The 19,938-nt window shown below is 34.5% G+C and overlaps 1 non-coding gene across 1 annotated transcript; it reads right to left on the reverse strand.

The window, feature by feature from the left end:
• Positions 1-702: 702 nt before the first annotated feature.
• TRNAP-UGG (transfer RNA proline (anticodon UGG)) lies at positions 703-774 on the reverse strand. The gene has a single exon. It is a non-coding gene; the product is annotated as a tRNA-Pro (tRNA).
• Positions 775-19,938: the final 19,164 nt, after the last annotated feature.

Raw genomic sequence — 19,938 nt, forward strand, 5'->3', positions numbered from 1 at the left:
CAAGCTCAAATTATTATTTGGGTTATTGTACTTTCAACTTTAGTTTATTTTGGTCCATATACTTTCAACTTTTGTTAATTTTAGTCATTGTACTTTTAGTACATATGTTTTGATCCTTGTAATTGTAAGAAGTTATTATTGTGATCTAATTTTTTTCTTTCAAAATTTTGGGATAACATTTCAATCACTCCATCCCTTTAGCCTTAAATTTGAATTAAAGGGTTTCATTGTGTATGAAATTTATGTTAAATTTTTGCAAATAGAGATAAGATTAGTCGTTTTTAGAATTACAAGGATCAAAACTAATGTTTTAAAAACATATATACTAAAATTAACAAAAGTTGAAAGTACAATTCAAAATAGGAAAATTCTTATGAATAGAAAAATCTCAAAAGTATTTACACTTTATAATAAAAAACACTTTTTGAACTTTTTACTATAAAAGATAAATATTTTTAAATATTATTTTTTATATTTAAAAAGATTCTTTCAAAATACTATATAAAATAATAATAGTAATTTTTGTTTTGCAGTCTCAAAATGAGAAAAAAGATTGTCTTTGTCTAAAATACATCCCATTCCATGATCTTATAGTAGCAGTGTGAAAGCATATACTGAATAATAAAACGTAAGATAAAAAATGGTACCACTAGACCAAATGCCCAATGTTGATAAAAGAATCTATGTCTACCTATTTACTTTGGGGCATTCCGAGAATCGAACTCGGGACCTCTTGCACCCAAAGCAAGAATCATACCACTAGACCAAATGCCCTTATGAAAATTAATATTAATATTGTTTTTATTCTTTAAAAATTACTTGCATTTAGTTAAGGTTTATTAATAAATAAAGTGGACATTAATGAAACCCACGTGCAAGTATTAATAATAGACCTTCTTCTACTTTTAGATCTAAACAGCTGCAAAATCAAATGTGATCATTCTCAATTTGTTTGTATAGGTATAGGTTACAACTTATATTACAATGAATTGAGAGAAAAGAAAGATCACTGCAAAGCTAAGAAAATTCTGTTTGAAAATTAAATTTATAAACATTACTTTCATTTATAAGTATTTTTATTTTGTTATCTACTTTAAAGATGTTTTCAAAATCTAATCCAAGTTTTGAAACTAAAACTAAAAACTAAAAACTGAAATCTTGTTGGACAATTATTTCATTTTTACTTTATTTGATTTAGGTTTGTTTTCTCTCAGTTTTCTTACTGCAGTGTTCACATTCTTTAAAGAAACGTTTGTATTCTTTATCAAATTATAGAAATAAAAACAAATTTTTAAAAATACTTTTAAGATCTCATTTGGTAAATATTTTGTTTTAATTTTTTTGTTTTTGAAATTTATGTTTGTTTTCTCCAAAATTCTATATTATGGTTCTCTTATTTCTTGAAGATACATTTGAATTCTTAATTAAATTCTAGATACAAAAACAAGATTTTCACAACTATTTTTTTTAGTTTTAAAAAATTGGCTTGGTTTTCAAAATGCTAGTGGAAAATGAATAACAGAACAAAGAAACTTATATGTGGGAGTAGGGCTTATAAGTTTAATTTTCACAAATAAAAAACTAAAAAGTAAGGGCCCATTTGGTAATGATTTAGTTTTTGACTATATGTTTTTTAAAATTAAGCTTATAAACACTACTTCCACCTCTAAATTTCTTCTTTTATTATCTATTTTTTACCGATAGTTTAAAACCAAACCAAAATTGAAAACTAGAAAAAATAGCTTTTAAACAATTGTTTTTATTTTTGGAATTTAGTTTATAATTCAACTATTGTACTTAAAAAAGATACAAATCATGGTAAAATATGGGGAGGGTATAGGCTTAAATTTTAAAAACTAAAAAACCAAGAACAAAATAATTATAATACGAGGTCTTAATGCTTACTAAATGAGCCTTTAGTTTTTAAGTTTTGGTTTTGTTTTTGAATATATATTAGAAAATGGATAACAAAATTAAATAAACTTATAAGCGAAAATAGTTTATTTTCAAAAAAGACAAAAAACCAAAACCAAATTATCAAATGGAGTCCGAGGCTTCAATATTACGATTTCATTTTTGTTTTTTGTTTTTTGTTTTTTTTGTTTTTTTCTTTGGTTTTTGACATCAATATGTTTCCTCACCATTTATAGTTATTCTGGATGCTCCCCACAGCTGAAAATTGATTCATCCGGGGGAGAGATCGAGCTTCAAGAAATAGTAAATGGTCTAGGATAATTTTCATCACATTTTCTAAACAAATGTTTGAATTTGTTAACCCTAAGTATTATGTGTCCATTTTCAGTTTTTGAGTTTTAGTTTCTTTTCAATCGTGCTACCATAAGTATTACGTGCCATTTTCATCTTCGGTGAAAATTGTAAATGCTTTCTTCTATTTTTACGAAGAATCAAGGTTAAAAAAGTATGTATGAAGTACTTTGCCCATCTTAACACATATGTGAAGAAAAAAAGAAAAAAAAAAGTGAGAAATTTCGAGAATCAAACACGGGACCTCTCGCACCCTAAGGGAGAATCAAATGAATCTTAATACTTCTACTTCATGAAATTATAATTTTTTGCTGTCCTGTACTATATAAAGAAATAAAGATAATGTTTCTAGTGTCCTTAGCTTTTGAAATTTTAGCATTTTCTACAAACAAAATCATTTTCAAAATATGATTTATTTGGGAAAAAACCATATATATATATATATATATATATATATTTTGTTTTGAAGCATTCAAAAATTCAAACTTGGGACATCCTCGCACCCAATGCAAGAATCACACCACTAGACTAAATGTCCTCTTATGAATATTAAAGGTGTAAAGTTTAACAAGATTGCTTTAGTTTTTTCTTCCTTATCCATTTGTTTAAATCTGTTTTTCCATCTTATTCAAAACACAGTAAGAGTTTGTACTTAGAAAAAAGTAATCTTCTTCTCACTACTTACTGTACTAAAAAAAAAGTGCAAGAGTCAACTACAGAGTTAGCACTTGAAGTTGACGTTCATCATTATTATTTCTAAACTTTCAATAAATAGAAATGTTTGATAACAATTTTTATATTTCTTGGTTTTCATTTTTTTTTTATAGAAACATTGAAAAAAACAAAATCACAATTCTATTTTTTTTCTAAATATAAATTAAAAAAAGTCATGGTTTTATCTTTATGGTGTTATAACATGAATCTAAGTTTAAATATAACATAAAAGTTTAGGAAAATTATTCTTTTCGTCTATAAGATTTTAACCATAGGTGCATTTGGTCTCTTAAGTTTCAAACTGGTCATTTGAAAGGTCACACTACTAATAAAATAATTAAATTTAAATAAAAAAGTGACTACAAAGTTGACGTGGCAAAATGGCTTGGGAAGACAATTACATTTTGGGCAAATATCAATTTGTATCCTTGAACTTTGGGATTTTATCAATTTAAACCCTAAATTAATAATTGTATCAATTTAAACTTTGAATTTTTAGAGTTGTATCGATTTAAACTCTTAACTTTGGGGTATCTATTAAGTTGAACCCTGAACTTCTATAAATATATTGGTTTAAACCCTAAACTTTCATAAGTATATCCAAATAACATATAATTGAGGGTTTAAATTAATATAATTATTAAGGTTTAGGGTTTAAACTAATACACTGATAAAAGTTTAAGGTTTAAATTGATACAATGTTCAAAGTTCAAGGTTTTTAGCAAGTAAAATCTTTCAAACAAAACCCATAGAGACTATTATCTCAACCTGGTTAAATTAGAGAATGTTGGGAGAGAGTAATCGTCGACCATTTCAAAACCAAAATTGCAGTGGTTCATCCTCAATATTCCGATCATCAATTACTTGGTGGAAACTAAAATCATTAAAGTTTGAAACTTCAATCAATGCTAAGAAGAAATTGAATCGAGAACAAAAGGAGGAAGAAGAAGGAAGTAGAGAGGAGAGAGAGAGAGAGGAGAGAGAGAGGAGGAGGGAAAGATTAAAAATATAATTGTTTTTCCAAATCATCTTGCCCTGTCAGGTTTGTTGTCAATTTTCTATTTAAATTTAATTGTTTTATTAATAGAGAAATATTTTAAATCCATTTTTGAAAATTCATGGACCAAATTCATCTATTGTTAAAATTTTAGAGACCAAAAACGTAATTTTTCCAAATTTTTATGTTATATTTAGACTTAGATTCATTTTAAACTTGAGGAATAAATGCACCTAAGGTTATAAATTCAGTGACCATAGGGTAGTTTTCTCTAAACCTATATATATATAAGTTTAAAACTACTTTTCATATAATTTTTATACATTTTTAATTTAAAATTTTAGACCAAGGAACAATAATGATTACCAAACATGTTTTGGATGTTTCGCTTACCCACTTCAGTATTAAATAACTCAATTTTACCTACTTCAATAATGTTTACTATTTAAGTTTGCACATTTATGGAGGAAACTCCATCTTTCCATTTTTGTCTCTTTTGCATATTTATCGAGAAACTCAAACTAAACAACTCTTCAACCCAAATGTAGACTTACTAACTCCAAACTTCGTAACTCACCTCAACGCCCCAAATACTCCTATATTTTTTTTCCTAATAAAAAAAGAAAGAATAATAAATAATAAATAGGAAACCAACTTGAGCATTTGAGCATAATTGAAAGTAGTTTAGACATATAGTCATACCAACAGGTCAAAAGTTTGAATCCCTTATTCTCGCACGTTGTTGAACTCAATAAATAAGTAAATAAGAAGCTGTTACCAAATATATTTTTTTTTTGTTTATTATAAAAGATGAAACAAGGAAAAATAAGTTCAAGTCCCTGCTTGGTAACCATTTGATTTTTTTTGTTTTTGTTTTTTAAAATTAAGCCTATTCTATCCATATTTCTTACAATGATTTGCATCTTTCTTAAGTACAATAGTTGAATTCTTAACCAGATTCCAAATTCCAAAAAAAAATTTAGAAAGTTTTTTTTTTTTAGTTCTCAAACTTGGCATGATTTTTTAAACTATTAGTAAAAAGTAGATAATAAAGGAAGAAATTTGGAGGTCAGAGTAGTGTTCATAGGTTCAGTTTTCAAAAATAAAAATCAAAATCAAAATGGATACCAAATATGACTTAGATGATTTGTATTTAATTGCTATTTTCCCTTTTGGGGTACAAGATGACAGATATTACATGATTTTTTTTATTGGGAGTATCCAAATATATATATATATATATAACAATATATCGGTCAAAATGAGCTTAGCTCAGCGGTAATTGACATGTACTCTCTCCCTTAAGGTCAAAAGTTCGATCCTTATCTTCACAATTGGCCTTCAAGCTTTAAGAGAAAGAGTACATGTCATTTACCGCTGTGTTATGCTCAGTTTGACATTTTTTAGTTGAAAACTATGCTCTAACCAATTTTTTTTCCAATTTAATCCCAATGTTCCAAATTTATTGAGAAACATCAATTTTCTCTCTTTTGCACATTTTCCAAAGAGATTCATCTTTAAAATTCTATAGCTAAACTCTAATTTCCTAACTTCAACATATTTTTTTCTTGCTAGTTAAATATCATCATCATCATCATCATTTTTTTTAAGAAAAAAATTAGGTGATTTTAACATAAGAAAAAATCAAGTTAAATTATGGGAAAATGGCGTAGATGGCCAATAACAAATAGCAAAATTGAAAAATGGGTACTCTTTTGAAAACCAATAAATTTTGGCCTTATGCTTGAAGGAACCCTGTGAAAGGACCATAAAGTGGAAGCAGATCGTGCCAATTTTTTCAAATTTTACAGAATGTAAAATTTTACAGAGACAATAAGAAAAGATGCATTTAATCCAGAAATTACAACGCACATTTAACAAAAATACAGAATAATAAAATGGGTTCGAACCCTTACCTTTGAATAAACCAATCTTCAATTGAATCCCTCGATCTGAAGAACACCACCACAATGGTTACCATGGTATTCTCAGGATAAGAACCCAAGAGGAGTGGGGCTCTGACTATTTTGGATTTAGAAAGGGATAGAAAATTGAGAGAGGAGAAAGAGGAAGATGGAATTTTTACAGAACTTTTCTGTGTGATGAGAGAAACTCTGTGTCCAGTTTTCTTCATGAAATGATGTTGGCTTCAAAATTTTTATCCTTCCTTCATATTGATCACTTGTTGTCTTGAGGCGATCAAAAGAAGATGTTGAAAGTCCATCTTTTCTTTTATGTGAAGATACTTAGCCTATTGAAAGCTAAAGTTCGAATTGCAGTAGACATTGGACATTGGTTTCCTTTTTCTATCGTGGCCATACTCAATCTTTGGAAGACTGAAGATCGAGTAGTTGAAGACTTGATATGATCCAAGACAAAAACTCTTTGCTTGGTTTCTTTTGAATCATTGACTTCTTTAATAGTTATATGGTTGTTGTCAAATTTCGCTATGCTGACAGCATGACATCCAATAACTTCTGATACATCCTCTGAATGATTATTGAGAAAGCTTTTTGGGAGAAATCCTACCAAAGTTATCGGCCATCAAAGTTGGAGAAAGTCTTCATCTTCTTTCTTAGCAGGTTTAGGTTTCCATGCCTCATTTTTCCCTTTCTTTTTATGAGTCTTGTTCCTTCTTCTATAGCTTTGATAGGAGTGCGACTCTTTTTGGGTGAAATTTGGTTGTCTTCTTTTTCAACAAATCACAACTATCCACCCTTCATTGTCATCTTCAATAAGATCATTTGTACTTTGGAAATCTGTTGTTAGAAGCTTTTGTTGGAACCGAACAACTATATGCTCAAAAGTCTCAAACTGGATGAAGCTTTCTCTTTAATCATAAGTCCTAAACTGTCGCGTGATTAGTTTGAGCTATTTCATCAAGCTCCAGCTCAATCTTCTTTTCACGAGCTAACTTTAGAATCAGCTCCTTCAACATGAAGCACTTTTCAACCGGGTGACTAACGACTCGATGATGCTCACTTAGGTTTAATTCATGGTTTTAAAATGTTTAAAACTTGGATGACATAGACCTAAGATCATAGCTCTAATATGATTAGCAACCCTTAGGTTTTAATCTTTTAATCAGTTTAATAGGATTAAATTGACTAATAAAATGTTAAAGTGTAGCAAATCTATCTATAAAGGATCTTTTGTCTAAGGCGGGTTCTGTCTAGGTTGAGGTATTTAAATTGACGGAAACGTAACACCCCTACCTGGGAACCTACCTGAAAAGTTGAATTAAATAGATTTGATGCATGCATGCAAGTTAAGGACAATCCATTAAAGTGTTTAAATGTGACTACTTGAACTTGCTCATAACTCATAGACAAAAGTTGTTTATGAGCGCACTTAAAAAGATGCATTAGACTAAAATCAGTAGTCAGATTGTCTAGGTTAATGAACCCCTAGGTAGAACATTCAGTGGGAGGTACTTGGGGCATATGATGCTTCACTTAAACCTTTCACGTTTCTCCTATATAGTCCACACCGTGAGATTTACCCTCGGCCTCGTGGCACCTTGGGAGTGTCCCCCTAAAGAATGGTGTTTAGGTCAATCTCAAGGTGGATGGAGAGAGTGTTCATAGTAAGTGGGAGTGGGAAGTGCGACAGCATATCTCTCGGTCTCCCTCGTTGGATTGAATAAAGTTTCTGCGCATTATCTCGAGGCACCCTAGGAATGTCCCCCTATAGGATGACAGTTTTGCGCGTTTCTTTATTTGATCTCTTGTAAGATGATAAGGTTACATAGTCCCTTGTTCTAATCTGCTTCTTCCCTACGGTGGGCTCATTAGGGCGGGACTCTAGCACCGAAAGCGAGGGGTCACATTTACGTGGAATTGTTAAAGGTTAACAGTTCTAGACCAAATAAATGGTGGTTGTTAGGTTTAGTTCCAAGAGTTGGTTTTGCCTAATGGTTGAGAAGGTCTCATCCAGTGAAGGGCCACCTGATCACCCCACCGGTGATGTTTGTCCTACCTCACTGGGCATCATTGCAAAATAGAAGTCTTTCACTTAGGGTACTTGAAATTCTTTTGCAAAATTAATTGGTTAAAATGTGGTTTAGCAAAATCTAATAAAAGTTTTGTTCGTTTTTCAGCAACAATCTTTTGAAAATGGCCACAGCCACTTTAGCTTTGCTTAGTGCCGAGAAATTAAATGGTGATAGCTTTTCAACATGGAAAAACATGATCAAGATGATACTAATCATCGAGGATCTCATGTTTGCCCTTACAGAGGTTTGTCCTCCTATTCCAACTCAGAATGGCGCTAGAAATGTTCGGAAAGCATACGAGCGATGAACATCGAAGAATGAGAAGGCTCGAGCCTATATCTTGGCAAGTCTTAATGAAGTCTTGGCTAAGAAGAATGAGCCCATGGTCTCAACACGTGAGATCATTGAGTTCCTATACGGAATGTTTGGACAACCGTCTGAATAGCTCTAGCACAAGGCTCTTAAGTATATATTCAACTCCAAAATGGAAGAACGCACCTCTGTTCGTGAACATGTGCTTAACATGATGGTCCACTTCAATGTGGCAGAGTTGAATGGGTCTACCATCGATGAGGGCAGCCACGTTAGCATAATCTTACATTCTTTGCCGGAGAGCTTCCTGCACTTTGTTAGTAATGTGATTCTTAACAAAGTGAAATACAACCTTACAACTCTCCTCAACAAGTTGCAGACCTAACAATCTTTACTAAATAGTAAGGAGAGGAAGAAGGCTGAAGCAAATGTTGCTTCATCTTCTAGGACATTCCATAGAGGTTCAACCTCAGGAACGAAGTCTGTACCTTCTACTTCTAACTCTACAAAGGGAAAGAAGAAGAAGGGTGGTAAGGGAAAAGGGAAGATACCTGCTAACCCGCCGCCTGTCGCCCCAAGAAGGCGTCTGCCGCCGGTTGAAAAGGGAAAGTATTTCCACTGCAACCAGGATAGACACTAAAAGAGGAACTATCCTCGCTGCCTGAAGGAAAGGAAGGCCGCCAAGGCTAAGGCTAAGGCAGACAAAGGTAAATATGATTTACTTGTACTTGAAAATTTCTTAGTGGAGAATGATGATTCTGCCTGGATAATTGATTCAGGCACCACTAATCACGTTTGTTCTTCTTTTTCAGGGGATTAGATCCTAGCGACAGCTGGAGGCTCGTGAGATGATGATGCGAATAGGCACCGAGTACGTCGTCTCGGCTGTGATAGTGGAATGGATCCAGTTATCTTTATAGAATAGGTTTCTAATTTTGAATGACGTATATATTGTTCCTGAATTTAAGAGGAACCTTATTTTTGTAAAGTGCTTACTACAATGCAAATACACTATTTCATTTAATGTGTATAAAATGTTTATTCATAAAGATGGTGTTAATATTTGTATAGCGTATTTGGAAAGTAACTCGTATGTGCTAAGACCATTAGCCATTAGTTCCCTTCATAACACTAAGTTGTTTAAAAATTTTGTAACTCAATCTAAACATCAACGATTTTCTCCTAAAGAAAATGCCTAACTTTGGCACCTTCGATTAGGGCATATCAATCTCAATTTGATTGAGAGATTGGTGAAGAATGGACTTCTAAGTAAGTTAGAATAAAATTCTTTACCGGTGTGCGAATCTTTCCTTGAGGTTAAATGACTAAACGACCTTTTACTGGAAAAGGTTATCGAGCCATGGAGCCTCTTGAGTTAGTACATTTTGACCTTTGTGGTCCTTTGAATGTGCGCGCCCGAGGTGGCTATGAGTATTTTATCAATTTTACTGATGATTACTCTAGGTATGGGTATGTTTATCTTATGCAACGGAAGTCTGAATCCATTGAAACGTTCAAAGAGATCAAGGCTGAAGTTGAAAACACATTGGATAGACGGATTAAAACACTTCAATCGGATCGAGGTGGATAGTTTTTTTTATTCACAATTCTAGGACTATTTGATAGAACATGGAATCGTTTCTCAACTTTTAGCACCAGGTACACCTCAGCAAAATGGTGTAACGGAGAGGAGAAATAGAACCTTGTTGGACATGATTCATTCGATGATGAGTTATGCTTCCTTACAGACTCGTTTTGGGATTTCGCAGTAGAGACTGCTGTATACATTCTTAACTGTGTTCCCTCTAAGAGTGTTGCAAGAACACCTCTGAAGTTGTGGAACGGGCGTAAAGCTAGTTTACATCACTTCCGCATTTGGGTTTGCACTGCACATGTGCTTGAGGAAAATCTCAAGAAGTTGGAACCACTGTCAAGGTTATGCCTCTTTGTAGGCTACCCAAAGGTACATGAAGGGGTTATTTTTATGATCCATAAAAAAATAGGGTGTTTGTTTCCACGAACGCTACTTTCCTGGAAGAGGATCATATTAGGGAGCACAGTCCATGAATTAAAGTCGTGTTGCGTGAGCTTTCCAATGAAACCACTGAAACTTCAACAAGAGTTGTTAAAGAACCTACTGCATTAACAAAAATTGTTGATGGGAGTTCATCTAGTAGGTCGATTCCACCTAAAGCGTTGAGGGAATCTCGACGCAATGGGAGGGTTGTGAACCCCCCCGTTCACTATCTGGGTTTCATGGAAATCCTTGCTATGGTAGCAGATGGTGACGTTGAGGATCCGTTGTCTTATCAAAAGGCAATAGAGGATGTTGACCAGGATGAATGGGTCAAGGTCATGGATCTCAAGATGGAGTCGATGTACTTCAACTCAGTATGGGATGTTGTAGATCAGCCTGATGGGGTAAGACTTGTAGCTTGTAAATGGATCTACAAGCACAAGCGGGTGCTGATGAGAAGGTGCAAACCTTCAAGGCTCGACTTATGGCAAAAGGTTATACCCAGGTGTAGAGAGTTGACTATGAGGAGACTTCTCGCCTGCTGTCATATTAAAGTCGATCTGTATCCTCCTGTCCATTGTAACTTATTATAATTATGAGATCTGAAAAATGGACGTCAAGATAGACTTTCTAAATGGAAATCTTGAGGAGACCATTTACATGGTGCAACCCGAGGGATTCATAGCCCAAGGTAAAGAGCAAAAGGTTTGCAAGCTGAATCGGTACATTTATGGGCTGAAACAGGCGTTTAGATATTGGAACATACAGTTTGATACTGCGATCAAATCATATGACTTTGACCAGAACGTTGATGAACCTTTGATGACATGCAGAAATGTATGTCATCTTAGGCTTTTTACTTAGAATTATGAAGGTTGTTAGGTAGAATATGCGTCGATCATGATAGGAATTCAGGAAAATATGAGTTTGCGTCGATCAACATGTTGAATCTCAGCTAACCCATTATTTTGCGTTAATTATGCGTTCAATGTTCTATCTTTATAACTAATGCAGGAAATGAATGCAAACACAGAAACCAGACCACCGCATAGATGACCGCATGCGGAGAAACACTCCATCGCAAAGACAAACACATCGATCAATGCATGGATGTTGCGGTAATCAGCCGTATGCGTCCATCGCATGGAAGTTGCGCTTGTCAAGCGATTGTGGTCATCATGTAGAGTTACGGTATTAAGGGAATACGGTCATTGAATGATTGCAGCTGCGCGACAATGCAAACTAATGGGATCAACGCAAGGTAGGTGGAATGAATGCATCAACGCATCTACCTCGAGAAAATCCAAAGATTATGTTGACATTTCACCTACCACGCCGTTAGTGGCAAAGGTTCAGAAAGGATGAACGCGCCGAACATCAGACTAAGAGCAGTCCAATTAATGCTGTCGGCGATTCAAGCTCCATAAATAGAAGCTGACGAACTGAAATTCAAGTTATCCGGAGATTATCCCTCAACCGGGGATTTTCCCCGCGATCCAGACAAAATACGTGAGGAGATGCTGAGAGTTCTTCACCTCTTTCATCCATTCCGAGTTACGACTGGAGCCTTCGACCAGAGTTAGATCTCGAAAGAGTCAGCTTCTCCGCCCATCCATGGCACCATCGGCAGCCTTGACGCACATCCGTTGGAAGCAAAGTTTTGCTTCTAGCCGGTCATTTCTTTTCCTTTCTTTTTCTATATTGTATTGTATGACATTTTGGAATTAAGGAATTAATACAATCTGTTTTCAATACATTTCTCTATTCCTTCGACTCCATCTCCATCTTCTTTGCTTAGCATCTTTACTTTCATTGCAACATTTAGTAGGATTACTTGGGTATTGCATACTTAGTCATGTGGATTAGGGATATGAAGCATGTAGACAAACCACCGAGAGGTGTGCGTTGTGTGAGTGTGTGAGAAAACCTTATTTACTTAGTGTGAAGCTACATCAACGCCTAACTATAGGCTAACGCATTGCTTGTCTATGAGTGAAGTAAGCAACAACCAACTGCCCGGGAGGGTAAGTGGTTGGACGCATTAAGCAAGGTTTGCGTTGTTCACTAGGGATAGTAACAATCTTGCGTCAACCAAGTTCATGCAATTGTTTTCTATTATGTATGCTTCATTCGTCCATTAGGGATACTCGGGAGGGTAGTCTAAGGATAGGATCTAGGCTTTGGAAGGTCAGATCAGAATCTAGGCTCGGGAGAGTCAGATTAGAACACATAATACAAGAGATAGAAGCTTAGGAATAAGCATTGTTTTCTATTAGCCCATCGCATGCATCTTAGAGATAGGATACGATTGAGTGCGGTCACCGCAGCGTTGTGTGCATTTTGCATCATCGCATAGGAAAAGAGTAAAGACTTAGGAATAAGCTCTATGGACACTTTTGCATTCAACACACGAGTCCTAGACTTAGGAGCACTACATTTCCATTGGAAAATGATTTGCCATGCATGAGTGTAGCATGAGCGCATTGGCTTGTGTTGATTAAGGTTGCCTTCGCAGTCACTCCTAAGGGTTGCAATGAAAACATCTACGCATTTTATCTATTTTTCCATACATGTATCTCATGTCAAGGTTTGTCGTATCTCTACCTTTCATGCATATCCTCATTGCATTGTCTATTAGATAGGAGTAGGATTAACTTAGCAACATCCCCCCCATTCTTTTATTTATACCGCCGCATGCACATCACGACAAACATGTAGCTATAAGTCCCTGTGTTCGACCTCGGATTACCCGAGAAACTTGCGTTGGAATTATACTTGGTTCCATCGCAAGAAAACTTGTGGCAGGACGCATGGTCATCGCATACATTCGTTAATGCATTTTTCATTCCAACGCATGACCATCGATGCATGACTATCAACGCATATCTTAGGAACATGCATCGCATACCGTGACCAAGGGATTTTGGTTGTCGAGTAAATTTGACTTCAATTTCCCGCCATCAACCTTGTGTCTACAAGAAGATCATCAACGCTTCAATAGTCTTCTTCATGTTGTATGTAGACGATATATTACTCATTGGGAATGATGTAGGTCTACTGACTGTAGTTAAGAACTGACAAGCGACCCAATTCCAAATGAAAGATTTGGGAGAGACTTAGTTTGTTCTAGGTATATAGATCTTTCGGGATCATAAGAACAAAGTCCTAGCACTATCTCAGGCATCGTACATTGATAAGATATTGCTAAAGTACTCGATGCAGGACTCTAAGAGGGGCCTACTGCTGTTTAGACATGGAGTCACTTTGTCTAAGGACATGTGTTCTAAGACGTCTCAAGAGGTTGAGAAGATGAGACGGGTCCCATATGCGCCTGTCATTGCCAGTTTGATGTACACGATGCTCTGTACTAGACCAGACATCTGCTACGCTGTGGACGTAGTCAGTAGGTATTAGTCTAACCCAGGCTAGGGTCACTGGACCCCAGTGAAGAACATCCTCAAGTATCTTCGGAGAACGGAGGATTACATGCCCGTGTATGGATCTAGGGATTTGATCCTTACTGGATACACAGATTCTAACTTTCAGACTGATAGGGACTCTCGCAAGTCCACATCAGGGTTAGTCTTTACTCTTAATGGAGGAGCTGTAGTATGGTGAAGCACTAAGCAGGGGTGCATCACCGACTCCACTATGGAGGTGGAGTACGTAGCGGCTTGCAAAGCTGCTAAGGAAGCCGTCTGGCTCAAGAAGTTCTTAACAGAACTGGAAGTTGTTTCAGATATGTCTAGGTCCATTACCCTCTATTGTGATAATAGTGGATCAGTGCCAAACTCCAAGGAGCCTCGGAGTCACAAGCGTGGCCAACACATAGAGCGAAAGTATCATCTGATCCGCGAGATAGTGCATCGAGGGGACGTGATCGTCACAAAGATCGCTTCGAAGCATAATGTTGCTAACCCGTTTACGAAGGCTCTCATGGCTACAGTGTTTGAGGGTCACCTTTAGAGCATGGGTCTACAAGATCGCCCATGGCTGGACTACGACAAGTGGGAGATTTTTTTGTACTGGGCTTTTATGCCCTAGTTTATTGTTTTGTACTAGTTTTTTGTACAACCCACTTCGCTTTAGGACAAGTGGGAGATTGTTGGAGTTAATGCCCTAAAGTCTCGTGTCCTGTAGTTTGTAAACAGTTTGTACGAACGTTTATGATGTATAATATATGATATTTTACTTCACTTCTTGATTTTGCTCAGTTATTTGTTTTATTTGCTTTACCACAAATCAATAAACCTAAAATCCCTAGTTATCTGTATCTAACTTAAGCATGTATGTGGTGACATACAAGTGGATCATGTATTAAGTGATAACCAAAATGGTCTGTAGTATATGGATATAGGAGGGAAACCTTATCCTGGTTACGCTACAGATGCAACCCGCTTTGTGGAATGGTCACAAGTGTTATGATTTGTCACAGATGTCTGATCATGATCATTCGTGTAATGGACATGCGAGCGGGGGCGTCTTATACAAAGAGTTTGTATAAGACCTAATCACGAAGTTTTAACGTCTCATTATATAACACCATTCAGGACAGAGACTTCATTTCAATAGGATGACCATAGGTAACATGACCTCAATCCTAAGTAAGTTGGGAACTCCTGCCATTGAGGGCGATCTTTTGATTTGTATGGGTGTGAGTGGCCAGGTCACCAACTCAAACCTACCATTTTGGGGATTGGGAGCTGGGAACTCAGCTACACAAGAAGGAATTCACTCCTTCCCCGAAGCAAGGGCAAGTAGATAGATAGCTCCCTTAAGGGCTGATTCCTAGGCTTGAACGATGTGGTGCCACATATCTTCTCTTGGCCCGAGAGGTGTTCACACATAGTTGGACTATGTTGTATTGTTCATTAGAGGAATCAATGGTACTTAAGGAGTGAGGTGTAACTACAAGGGCAAAACGATAAATTGGCCCAACTATACTTACGAGCATCTGTGAAGGGTCATCGTACTCATGATTGGTAATATCCGATGGACACAGAAATGTATCTGTGGTAAGAAGAGTTTAGTTATTGGTCTTTAGTGGAATGCCTGACAGTTAACGGATGACGAATCTCGTACCTAAAGAGTTTAGTCAGCTATTCACATACCATTGGAGTTTCGAGCCACAGGTCCATAAGGTCCCCTTGGTACCTTGGATAAAGTTGAGAATCAGTTTTTGGGTCAGTTTAAAGTGTTCAAATTGACAAGAGGGAGTTTGATTATATATGATATAATTGAACTGGTTAATTATATATGATATAATTGACTAAATGTATGAGATTATTTTGAAGGAAATTAGATATAAATATAATTTATATCAAGTAGAGGAGAAATTACTATAGTAGATATATGATATCAAACTATAGGTTAAGAATATAATATGATTATATTAATTATTTATTTAAATAGGCGGTTATGAGATAATTGTCCGACAATTTCTCCTAATATGCGAAAGTGGGAAGATTGAATTTGGTTCTTGTAACTGAATAATAAAATGAAAATTGTTTTCATTTAGTAAAGATTTAGAAAAATTCGCTCACGGTGTGGAAACTTCACGGTCGCTTAGTTGAGAGCCTATATGATAGTGCCCATCGTCTAAAAGATCGCACAACCGCACACTAAACGATCGCATGTGTTCTTTAGACGATCGCTTAGCGCATCGAGTTTTTCTAAACGATCGCTTACTAATTACTAGACGATCGCTTAGTAAAACCTACACGATCGTGTACCTTTCTCTAAGCGACAAGCACCCGTTTATGCGATAGTCACCTACTATCTCTCACTTGCTTGTCGTTCTACACGATCATCCTTTCCTCCTCCCTCTACCAATTCCATCAAAGTCCACTCTTTGGATTCTCACTCCGAGAATACCAAGGACTTCAAATGGTGGTGTCGTCACTGGTTGCTGCTTGTTCGTGCACTGCCATTTGTGTAGATGATCGTGGTGTTGCCAGGCGACTATTTGCTGGGTGATTTGGATCGTAGAGAAGTCACTTCCGCTGGATTGAGTTTGAATGAAGATAGTCTTCAACTGGTACATTTACTCAATCTATTGTATTTTAGTTGTCAAAGCATACCTATAATTAGTGTTAAAATGCGTACCTGTTTGTTAGAATGTGTGTGGTAATTCGGTTACAATGAAATGGGAAAGATCCGAACCCGCTCATGGATACTCTTGTTTAAGAGTTCCTTCACCTATGCCAATTGAGCTAAACTTATTTTGGCTTTAAAAAATGACATGCTATGGGATGTAGGGCAAGAATGAGAAAAGCAAATACCTTGGAGTTGTCTTTTTTAGTTGAAGTTCTTTTACCGGACCTCACAGTTTCAATTTGCATAGTTTCATTTCACTTTCTTTTTCACATCATCTAATGTTTGGTCATATATTGACATATATATTGAATGTTGTTGCTGGTTGGGAACTTTTACACTGTAAAATGGGATTATCATCTACATCAACCTTTTCTTTAGTTGATGTAATTCCCTTTTATTACTGAAAACTCACAATTGTTTTATGATTTCATCTCATTTTCATGCCACTTTTAGCCTTTCTGAAAATTAAGGTACTTCTTTCTCATAATATATCTAATGGTAGAAAATTTTCATGTGACCTCATTGAATAACTTGTTGATAACTAGATATTCAAAAATGATAAAAGAGAAAGAAGAAAATGTAGTGTAAAAAATGGGGCATTCGGAAAATTGAAGTCGGAACATCTCGCACCTAAGCGAGAATCATACCACTAGACCAAATGCCCATTCATGAAATATAAAACAGAGTTTTAATACTTAATCAAATAAAAGTTTTCTTGTTGGTAGGATTGAATATCATGAAATTGCTAGTTTAATGGGAATACTAATCACTAGCCCTTGATTTGATATCTTTCTTGATACTGAATCAGGATTATGTTATTTTAGCTTCTACTTTAAGATATATGATTTCCAAAAAGGGCAATTTTGCAAAATATTGTCTGGGGGAATTTCGAGAATCAAACTTATTCATGAAATCTATGTGTGTATATTATTAATTTTATACCTGTTAGATCTAGATAGCTGCAAAGTTTGACTATTCTCAAACTTGTTATAAAGGAGTAGGTACGATCAATTGGGAATAGGGGACAATACTGTTAGTGGAAGTCAATGTCTAATGCAAATTTTAGTTTGCCAATTTCACTTGAACCACACATTTTGAGCACAGAAGTCAAACAAATATAGAATGCAAAGATTTGGTTAATGTTAGAGTATTACTGATATAATATTAAATTTACCTTCCCTATCGACTTAAACACTTGAGTCAGTCTAACAATTAGACACGTTAATAGATTAACATCTATATTTTTCAGTAATCTAGGGTTATGTTATTGTTTCTTACTGAAGTATTTACTCGTTCCTCCTACCCATGGTCTCATTAGTTGAATACCTTTCCTATGGGATGGGTAGAGATATTTGATGATGGGATGGGTAGAAATATATGATGAAAATGGATAATTATGATTTTCAATGCTATATCTACGAAGACTATTGTTATAAATTGTTGATAATAAGAATGTTTTAAATGTTATTTTTAAGCTTTCAATATTTTGTGAGTTTCTCTTTTTAATAATGTTTTAAATTGTAAGTTAGTAGTATTAATTAGATTCATATACTTGTCCTATATAAGGGTGAGCTACCATATATTTAGTGTATCACAATTTTGTGTACCACATTTTGAGTATCACATTTTGTGTATAACCAATTTCTTTTGCTACTTTAATAAAAAGTTTGAATTTCACTCTCATTTTCATTTTTTTCTTCTCTTTGTTTAACAAACATTGAGATATTGATTTGTTTATACAACATTTATTTTTTTCATCAATTTCGTTTTCTAAATAGTTACATCAAAGCTATTCTTATTTTTCAACAGTACTATCAGAACCAAATTTTTTTTAATAGTGGCATCAGAGCTACTATGTTTTTTCAATCGTGGTATCAGAGAATACTTTGATTTTTTCAATAGAGCTTTCAACTTTTGTTAATTTTAGTCATTATACATTGGGCTAGTTGCATAAATAGAATTCAAGCTCAAAATAATAGAATATGTAGTACAAGGATAAAATAATTGCATATATAGATCAAAAAATGGTAAAAGACAAAAAAACCCATGCCTAGCCACCATTTTGTTCACTTCTTCCCAGTTTTCTCAAATTAAAAGCTATCATTGATAGCAGCTATCAGTGATAACCACTGATAGTTGCCATCAGCCGCTATCGTTGATAGTTTCTATCAATTGCTATCAATGATAGTTGCTATCAACGATAGCTTTCAATTTGAGAAAAATTAATACAATCTTGAAATATTAGCTTTTAATTTGCTATAAATTATTAGTAGCTATCATTTATTTACTTTCATCAATTGGAATCAACATTGAAATATTACTACTTAAGGCTATCAGTGGTTATCAATGATAGATTTATAAATAGTGATCAACTTTGAAATAAGACCAACAACTTTGATTACCATAATAGTTATCACTAATAATCTTTTATTATGGCTAGCTATCAGTCGTTATCACCGATAGACTTTCATCAATTAGAATCAACTTTGAAATATTAACACTTAAGGCTATCAATGATAGACTTTCATAATTGGTTATCACATTTGAAAGAAACTCGATATATAGATATCACCTAAGTTTTATCACCGATATCACTAACATCACTCATATTGTGATTATCAGTGATAACTTCTTTCACTGATAACACCAATAAGAAGATTCTATCAATGATCTCACTGATATCATGCTATCAGTGATAGTTCTCTATTACCGAACGTACTATTAGTGGTAGCTTCTATCACCGATAACGTGCTATTGGATAACTTCTATCATCAATAACATGCTATTAGTATTAGCTTCTATCATTGATAACATGCTATCAATAGTAGCTTCTATCAATCATAGCCACTGAATACCTTTTTGCCCCTTTTTTCTCCTTCCCAAACATTTATAAGTCTCTTTTCTTTTCGATGATAGCTTCTATCACTGATAAACATGCTATTAGTTATAACTTTTAGGCATTCCACTTACATTTTAGTTCAAAATTCAACTTTATTAATTAAATTCACTAAGTTGGCTATCAATGATAGATTTCTATAAGTGGCTATTAACTACGAAAATATAATCAAAGATTAAGCTATCAATGATAGAAAATATTAGTGGCTATCATTGATAGACTTTCATTTTCTATTTATATTTGTTATTTGTTATAATAATCAAAATTAATGATTCGCTTGTTGGTGTTAAGTCACTTATGAATTGAGTACTTTCAAATCCTGTGTATGGAACTCAGGCTCATAAATCTAATGAAAAAAAAGGAAGAAGAAAAAATTGAAATAAAGGAAAGAAAATTTTTAAAATAAGAGAAAGAGAAGAAGCAAAAACTGAAGAAAAAAAAGGAAAGAAAATTAAATATAAAAAAAGAAAGCAAAAACTGGACAAATGAAAGAAAAACTAAAAAAAGAAAAAGAAAGGGAAGAAGCAAAAAAATCGGAGAAAGAAAAGATAATAAAATAATAAAAAAAGATAAGGAAATAAGCAAAAATCGGAGAAAGGGAAGCAAATAAAAATAATAAAAAAAGGAATAAGCAAGAGCTGAAGAAA

Source organism: Benincasa hispida, chromosome 5 (assembly GCF_027475165.1).
Source record: "Benincasa hispida cultivar pf3 chromosome 5, pf3_genome.v1.1, whole genome shotgun sequence".
Lineage (NCBI taxonomy): Eukaryota > Viridiplantae > Streptophyta > Magnoliopsida > Cucurbitales > Cucurbitaceae > Benincasa > Benincasa hispida.